Below are 9,385 nucleotides of genomic sequence, written 5' to 3' on the forward strand. Positions count from 1 at the left end.
ATCTTCTAAGCCAAAACAGACCCATTTAATGCTTCATTGGCACGTAGAAAAATTTAGTATTTTCAAAATCACGGCAATTGGAAGAAAATGAAAACATTTTCGACACTTACCTGGAGATGTACACAACGCACCTTGACAAATTAAGGGAAGACTTTAAAATACTCTTTGAGGACCGGGAGATAATGCACATGCCTGACAGGACTCTTCTTTTGATTTGGAATTGCAGACATTGACTCTCAGTTACCTGAAGAACTTCCGGTTATGACTATGGACCTCGAAGTAAAAGCAATATTGAGAAGTAAAAACCTCAGTGACAGTTGGAGAAGTGTAAATACTACTGCTAAATACCCCGGCATCGTGCAGTGGTTGATTTATTTTCACTTGTATTCCCAAGTTCTTACATGGTTGAAGCTGGTTTTAGCCATGCAAATGCACTTCTAACAAAGCAGAGGAACACACTGAGCCTGGAAGAGCGTGCTGACTTATCAACTATACTCACCAATCTCCAGCGCTGGGCATCTCTGCAATCATTTCCACAATCCGCAATTTCCGCAATAGCGGACTGCATGACTTCAATTGCAGAATTGCGATTGCAGCAAACTCGTCCGAAACTTGTAGTATTGCGTTGCGTAAGTAACCTACTTTCGCAATCGCAATCCTGTCCACAATCTCCCACGTGGCTGTCGGTGTTGGTTAGTACAGGCTACAGCATTACTCAAGAATATCTAGCCTGAACAGGATTCCCAGTTACCAGCGGCGGTGGGCAAGGCATCAGTGCATCAGTTTGCAGTAGGGATGGGTGATACCAGGAGAAATGATTTGATACGACATAAGCCAGCATGGCAGTAAATTTTGTGGCACGCATAGCTAATCATGCACAGCTGTGCCACAGTTTGACACATGACGATCTTAACCCTTATCCGCCGGTTGACGTGTATGCATGACAGGATTCAGAGTGCGCACGGCCACCGGTTGACTTGATATACCTCACTCACCTTCCCGCCACTGTTTGAGCGCAGGACCATTTTCTATAATACCTACGGGGTAGGTAGGACCCACAGGTATCCTGCGGTTACGCTGTTCAGTCTGTACTCGGCAGTGGTAACGAGAGGAGCCATGTCATCTTCCTCGACGTCATCTGATTCCATTCCACTGCGTGAAGGGCCGATTGCTTCATTGACCCCCTGCTAAAGTCATGCCCTTTGTGGCAGGGAAAGGGCTTAGTGATAGTGCCATGGGACGTGTCCTAGACGAAACTGTGTCATCTAGAACACTCAGTGAAAGTACGTCATCAGAGGGTAAAGAAAGCTACCACGTGGAAAGCAAGTTCTCTCGCCCTCCAACCCCTACTCGCTCTCCAACGTCAGAGAGGGCTCTCCAACTTCTACAGGAGGAAGGGACAGCCTATGAGAGCGATGATTTTGGTGATGAGGAGATGCAAGATGACCAGGAGATTGGGTAAGTGGCTGTGGGCCTGGCGGACATCTACGGAAAAAATGCTGCAGAGCCATTTCCCCCACACTCTTCCTGCCTGCTCGCTGACGTATCTTCCTCCACCGCTCCCCCACACCTCAGCCTACCACTTCAAAGACAGATTCGCCTCAACCAGGCCTTTCAGGAGTAGTATTTCCTAGACGGGAGCCACGAGGTGATACGCAGCGCAGAGTGTCTTCTATGGAAAGTTCCGCGTCAGGTGAGTCATCACCCGCTTACTCCCCCATCTCTCCTTCTCCCTCTCCTCCTCCCCCATGTCCGTGGCCGTGCACGTGATCGTGCACGAGTGATGGAAAAACGCTGTGCAACTGCCAGACGGCCTGCTCTACCACGTGTGGGTAGAGTGGATACATTTGTGTGGGAGGATGGTGCTGCCTTTGAGCCATCTGTGCCGGCATTTGATGAGGAGGGTGCAGGTGTGCAGGAGGATGCACTTCCCCCCAGGCCCTGGACTATTAGTAGTCTACTCAAGACAATTTTCATGACTGCAATTATGCAGTACATGGTGGATGAAATTAATTTACACCAGGACATGTGTGTGCATTGGCTGGACATACTTGCAAGTGAAAGCATGCACATGCGAGAATGGATACCTGTTAAGGTGGGGGAAATGTTTGTGTGGCTTGCCCTGACCATGCTGATGGTGCACGTAAAAAAACTTGTGCTCACGACTATTGGTCGGTGGATGAACTCGTTGGCACACCTGTCTTCGGCAAGTACATGGCCTGCAATGGGTACCTGGCAATCCTGGGGTTCCTACACTTCAATCGAAAATTACGGGCCTGCACCGAACGACAGGTTATGGAAAATAAGACCAATCCTTACAATGCTGAAAGAGTCATTCTCCAGGATTTTCCATCTGTTCCAGAAAGTGGTTATTGACGAGTCGCTGGTGTTATTCAGGGCCAGGCTTGCATTTATTCAGTATGTGCCATCAAAGTATCACAGATTTGGCCTCAAATTCTTTGTGCTTTGTGACTGTAAAACTGGATATGTGCTGGATGTTATAGTTTACTCGGCAACAGATGTTGATATACCTAGCGATGATCTTCATGGATTTTCTGCATCAGTAGTGAAAGTGCTGATGGAAAGGTATTTCAACAGGCACCACATTCTGTACACCGATAATTATTACACAGCCCCGGCGTTGACAAAGTATTTGCTTGACCATGGTACTGGATCCTGTGCAACTGTTAGGGCCAACAGAAAGAATTTCCCAGTATTTCCGGCAAATACTGAGAAAGGAGCCCTTCTGACAAAGAAATGTGGGAACATGTTAGTCAATCTCTGGCATGACAAGAGACGGGTTAACAAGTTGCCTACAGTTCATAAGGGTGTGCTGGAGGAAACTGGTAAAACAGACTACAGGACCAGGGAACCTGTGGTAAAGCCAGATGCAGTCATCGATTACAGTATCAACATGCGGCTGGTTGATAAACCGGACATGCAACTTGGTGGGGTCGATTGCCTACGTAAGTCCTGCAGGGGGTACAAGAAGGCGTTCTTACACCTTCTTGATATCGCCGTCCTGAACAGTTTCATACTATTCAAGGAGCTTGTCAGGAAGCCTCTCTCTTTATGAGAGTTTGAGAGAGAGCTGGCATCCTAACTCCTTGAGCAATATTCAACTGCTCAGGTGACAGGTGCTAGGCGAGGGACAGCGGCCCCAGCAGACATGTTCAGCTGTGCTGAGTATTTCCGTCAGCACAAGATTGTGGAGATCGGGAGAACAGCAGCAAGTCGTCTGGCATAAAGGCGGTGTCACGTCTGCCGCACAACCAAACGCCGTACCTCAGCACGAAAAGAGACCTCGTACCAATGTGCAGAATGCAAGGTCCCCCTAGGCCCCAAATGCTTCTCAAAGTATCACTCCGAGCGTGACTACTGAGCAGGTGTGTGGGGAAGTGTAAATAGTGTACAGCAATGCACATGTTTGTGTATTTTCATAAATGAGTGAAAAGTGTGATAGTATGAGTGAAGTATAGTAAGTGCTAAGATGTAAGTCATTTATAATAAGTTCTACAAGCGCAAATAAGTGATTTATAGTAAGTGCAATACAGAAATTGATACTGTGTAGTGGATATTGGTTAGAAAATTATTGGAAATACTTTGCGTTTGCCTACGTGTTACCTGAAAGAAAACCACTTGTGAGCGGGCCACAAAGAACAATACCTACTTGGCTATACCTAAATTATTTCACTCAATACTCAGGGAGATTGTGCCAAATATGAGCATCAATGTATCTGTGATGTAATGTGCAAAGAATGTTAGTTGTGTGAAACATGTATATGATTTTCACTATGACCCTGATTTGTACAGAGCAATCTGATTTACATTACAAATAATTGCCTCATACTCAACGATAATGCGTGAAAGAGCAACAACATTTACTTGTCAAAGTGTAATTATGTGTAGTGATGATGTACAGTGCAGTTCTATTTTTTTTTTTTTTTTTTTTTTTTTTTTAATGTGACCGACTCTGGGCATAGGCTTCACAGCCTGCTTTCAAGGCCCAGTAGTCCTCCTACGTACCGCACACCTCTAAGTGTCATATTAAAGGAGAAATATGATTATTTACGGAAGAAGTGAGAACAGAAAAACGAAGTAAAGGAGAAATATTCCATACGGAAGACGTGAGTACAGAAACACGACGAGATATTTCCTTTCCCACACACCTTTTGGGCATAGAGGCATAATGGAGCGGGTGGTAAATCCTTGAGTGAGCCACATGAACCAGGTGATGACTCATTTTCACGGCGGTGAGTAAGAAGTAGAAAAAACGAGTGGAATCTTCCGCATTCCATCCAAGGACGCACGGGCAGTGTTACAATCACCATTCCAGGCAGTGCTGCCAATGCTACCCGGCTGGGCCAAGGCCGTGGCCAGTGGCCAGCCGCGCGCCAAAACGTGAAAAACCACTTTTCAACTCATCCTTACTCATCGACGGAACCACCTAGAGACCTCGGGATACCTTCATTGGAAAGAGGAAGAGTTGGTGAGTCTTACGAACTTTTATTTGAATCTCTAGCTCTTATAGTTTGTCAGATATAATTAAAGTAAGGATATTTTTCCCAAAATCTCGGAAATCGCCCGTAGGGAGGAGTGTGCGGCGGCTACGAACCCCCGAAGGCTTAGGGTTAAGGGCTGAATGTAATGGTGATCACTGAAAATACTTTTTTATGGTCTTACTGAGTTATTATCTGCAAGAGTAAGCACATTCCTACGAATTATCTATTTAAGTTGTTATGCAGCGTGTGCTGCGCCCTGACTTCCCAAGTGCAGACGCGGTGCAACATTGGGTTCTTTATCCGCAACCGGGTCAGTACTAGCAAGGAAGGAAAAACACAAACACCACTGGTCAAAGGCACGCATATATATTATCACAAGAAAAACACCCACCGTTCTGTGAGCAAAACTAAGGAACTTACAATGACTTAGAAATACATATACAACAATCACTTTCCACCTAGTTCAGCAAGTCTGGCTTATACATGGGATTTCACTCTCCTGAATTAAGAGTGTATCCACACAGTGTCACAGGCAACATTACCACAATATGTCAGATATGTCATATTCCCATATACAGACTGAATAGTACAGTATATCCGTTCCGTCAGGCGTGTGACATAGATATATCTATCTATCTATTGCCAGACGCCTCAATCCCGTTCGGGGTGGCCACAAACAAATTGCCTCCACGTCGCCCTCTGCCCCGCCATTTCACTGCCCCGCTCCCAACTCACCTCCCCCCCTCTCATATACCTCTCCACCCCATCCCTCCATCTCATCCTCGGCCTTCCCCTCCCTCTTCCCCCCTCCACCTCACTCACATACATTGTCTTCGTCAGTCTTTCACCCTCTATCCTCTCCACATGGCCAAACCACCTCAGTGTATTCCTCCTAACGCTTCCTGTCACATCCACATCCACACCACAACGCTCCTTTACATCCTCATTTGTCAGCCTGTCTCTCCATGTGACTCCACAGGCTCGTTTTAAATAACTCATTTCCACTGCTTTCACTCTTGACTTGTGTCCTTCCAGCAACGTCCAAGCTTCACTTCCATACGTTAGAGTTGATTTCACAATACTGTCATGTAGTAACTTTTTCACTTCCATGCTCACTTCCCTGCTTCTTATCACTGCTTTCAAGAAACCAGCAACCTTTCTTCCCTGCTGTACCCTTTCAAGCACTTCACCCTCCAAACCTCCATCCTTACTCATCACACTACCCAAGTACTTAAACGTACTCACATTTTCCAATTCCTCACCATCCAACCTTGCTGTACATTTTCTGACTTCACCTCTCTCAAAGACCATCACTTTACTCTTCCCTACATTCACCTTAAGATTCCGTTTCTTACACACTCTCCCAAACTCATCCACCATGCCTTGCAGCTCTCCTTTGTCTTCACTCAACAACACAGTATCACATGCAAACAACAGTACAGGGAGTTTCCAAACACTACCCTCTCTCACCAGGGCCACTCCAACAACCACACCCTACCTTGTACCTCTTTTATTACCCCATCCATGTACAGATTGAACAACCATGCAGACATGACACATCCCTGTTTCAACCCAACCTTCAAAGAGAAAAATTCACTCAGTTCACCATCCACACGCACTGCAGCCTTAGCACCATCATACATACTCTTCACAGCAGTCAACAACTTCCCATCTACTCCATATATTCTTAATACTTTCCACAATCCTTGTCTATCCACCCTGTCATATGCTTTCTCCAAATCCATGAGAGCCGCATGCAACTTCTTTCCCTTCTCTAGAAACTTTTCCACTAAAGACCTAAGAATGAATATCTGCTCTACACAACCTCTTCCCTTCCTAAAGCCTCCCTGTTCTTCTCCAACTAATTCCTCTGTCCTTTCTCTAACTCTTTCAATAAGTATCCTACCATACACTTTTCCTATTATACTGTACTAAGAAGACAGATGCCCCTATGATTACCACACACTTCTTTTTCGCCTTTTCCTTTGTATAAGGGAATAATTATGCCTGACTTCCATTCCTCCGGGACTCTACCTTCCTCCCAGGCCAATCTGCACATTTTCCACATCCATTCTACTATTAACTGTCCTCCATACTTCAGCATTTCACCACACACTCCATAAATTCCTGGGGCTTTCCCCAATTTAACTTTCTTCATTGCTTCCACAATTTCTATCCTACTGATTTCTTCCTGTCTTCTCACCTCCCTCCTCCTCCCAGCCACTCCCCAGCCACTTATACTCACATTACTTCCATCCTCTATGTTTAACAATTCCTTTAAGTGTTCTCTCCATCTGCTCACTTTTTCTCCCTTCTCCACTAGTAATCTACCATTTTTATCTTTCACTCCCCTGCTAACCTCACTTCCACCCTGTCTTACTCTTTTCACCTCATTCCAGAACATTTTCTTACAGTCCCTCCACTTAACACTCAAGTTCCTTCCAAATTCCTCATCCACTCTCTTCTTACTCCTTCTTACTAATCTTTTCACCTCTCTCTTTCTTTCTACATATAACTCTGTCTTCCGCCTCGCAACTTCTTCCACGCCCCTATTTCTCATCCATTCATTGTATCTTTCTTCTTTTGTGCCACAGCCTGTCTCAGCTCTTCATTCCACCACGTTGTTCCATGCACACCCCTCCGTCTTCTCTTCCTTCCACACACCACATCACATGCTGCACATATTTCTTCTGTAAATATCCTGCACACACCTTCCACGTCCCCCATCTCTCCAATTAATATTTGCCCAATTGTTCCTCCACTTCTCTCTTATAGTCTGCCTTTTTCTCATCGTCTTGCAACCTTTCCACTCTCCTTACAAATACTCCTTCTTCCCGTCCTTCCCTTCTTCTATTTCTCCATTTTAATTGGACCTTGATTCTGGCCACCACCAAGTAGTGGTCAGAAAGTCCACTCCCCCAACCTCTATAAGCTCTTGACGGCATATATTCAAGTCCATAAACCTAGGGATTTGTGTGACATAGACGAGGCCCTAGCTAATACAATATTTATGCGTCACATAGATAAGGCCCTAGCTAACCTTAGGCTACGTACGCGTCACATGGGATGAAAGTAAATGATGTCTCACACTTGATGGGGGGGAAGGGGGGGAGGGGATTAGTGAGTCTAGGGTGGGTTTATTCGTGTGGGGGATGGGGGATGGGGCCTGGGGGAGGCAGAGGGAGAACACACTGCGGGAAGGATCACACTGATGTATACTGCCCGGGGAGGGGGGGGGTGACACTGCGAGGAGGACTGTTACTATTGGGGAACCAACCCTGGATAAGGGATGTCGAGCACTCCGCGTACGAGATCACAGGTGGAGTTCACTACGACACACTGAGGGGGAGGTAATACCGCAGCTGCCTGGAGGGGGAAGATATACAAAGGGGAGGTGGAGCAGAGGGGAGGGTTATACAACACTGGGGAGAAACACTGTGAGTATGGGGAGGGGTCACAAGGGTCAGTTCACTGGGAGAGGGGTCCAACAGCACTGGGGAAGCATATAAACACAGTGTCTGGTACTCACAATTCGTGCGGAGGGTAGGACATGGCCCACGGGGCTGAGGGGCCTATGCCAGGAGCTCCAGATGGTGGCCAGGCGTGAGAAGTGGGCCATCCGACGAGTAGTGTAGGGGACCGGAGTGGGCGGGTGGTGTGTTAAGTGGCTCCCTAGCTGTGACAGCCCAGCTGGAGGCAGGGCTCTCCGGGCTAGGGCCAAAGAGGGCCAGGAGGTGCACTGCTTGGTGCTGGCCCTTAGTCGTCATCAGGGACCTGGGAGAGGGCCTGGGGAGGTCTGGGCCTAGAGTCGGCCGGGAGGAGGGCGATGTCCTTACTGGGCTGTCATCACGTCCAGCAGGGGTGGCCGCCAGGGAGGAACTGCAGCCACCTGCACCGAGGGAGAGCCAACCGCCACAGCAAACATCTGGGAAGGCCTGCTGACTCTGGAAAATGCAGTCTCGGCTGAAGGAAGAGGCCATCATGACTAGACTGTGGCCTCTCATCCTGGCAGAACCCGACAGCACCTGGGAAAGGCGGGGTTGCAAGGACTGGACACCTGGCCTCGAGAACGTCTCCCCCAGTCTGGTCTCAGGTGAGGAGCCTGTAGGGGAGCAAATCCCACCTTCTCGGGTAGAGAGGTGGGGAGAGGGGCGCCTTGCTCTGACGCAGAGGTGGTGGGCGGCACAAGCAGCGTTCCCCTCTACAGGAACCTGGAAACTAGTGGAGGGAGGGCAACCGAGGGCCAAGCCTCCTGCTTCGTGGGCCCATAGGGCCCCGCCGAAACTCCGGTCCGGGGTATGCATGGGAGGTCCAGGGGACTTTCCCTCTGTCACGCAACACCGTTGGGCACTGCCTGGGCTCCTAGGGAAGGCAGGAGTGCGGGAGGAGTCGGAGGAGACTCCCCTGAACACCTCCGACCAGGGCGGCTGAGAGATAGTGCCCGTTGGGCTCTCCCGGCCACAGCCACTGATCCGGCAGAGCCTGCACTCCGGCCGTAGGGCCTGGGACTCTTGCCCCTGCGACGGTGGTAGGAAAAGGTCGGATGAACTCTCTCTGCCTTGGCCACAGCTCCGACAGAATGTGCCCTCCTTCCATAAGGATCAGGATTCCTGTCCCGGCAATGGTGGGAGGAAGAGGTTGGATGAACTCTCTCAGCTTTTGCCACAGCTCCAACGGAGCGTGCCCTCCTTCTGGCAGGGAAGGTTTTGTCCCAGGGATGGGGGGAGGAAGAGGTCGGACGAACTCTCTTGGCTTTTGCCACAGCTCTGAAGGAGCGTGTCCTCCTGCCATAGGGGAATAGCAATCTTTGAGGCTCCTCCTGAGTCCTCTATTAAATAGGAGGCCAATCCAGGGGACTTGGCATCCGAGGGTGTGCTTGAGAC

Source organism: Coenobita brevimanus, chromosome 8, assembly GCF_032717465.1.
Source record: "Coenobita brevimanus isolate Jiangsu-jjx chromosome 8, ASM3271746v2, whole genome shotgun sequence".
Taxonomy (NCBI): domain Eukaryota; kingdom Metazoa; phylum Arthropoda; class Malacostraca; order Decapoda; family Coenobitidae; genus Coenobita; species Coenobita brevimanus.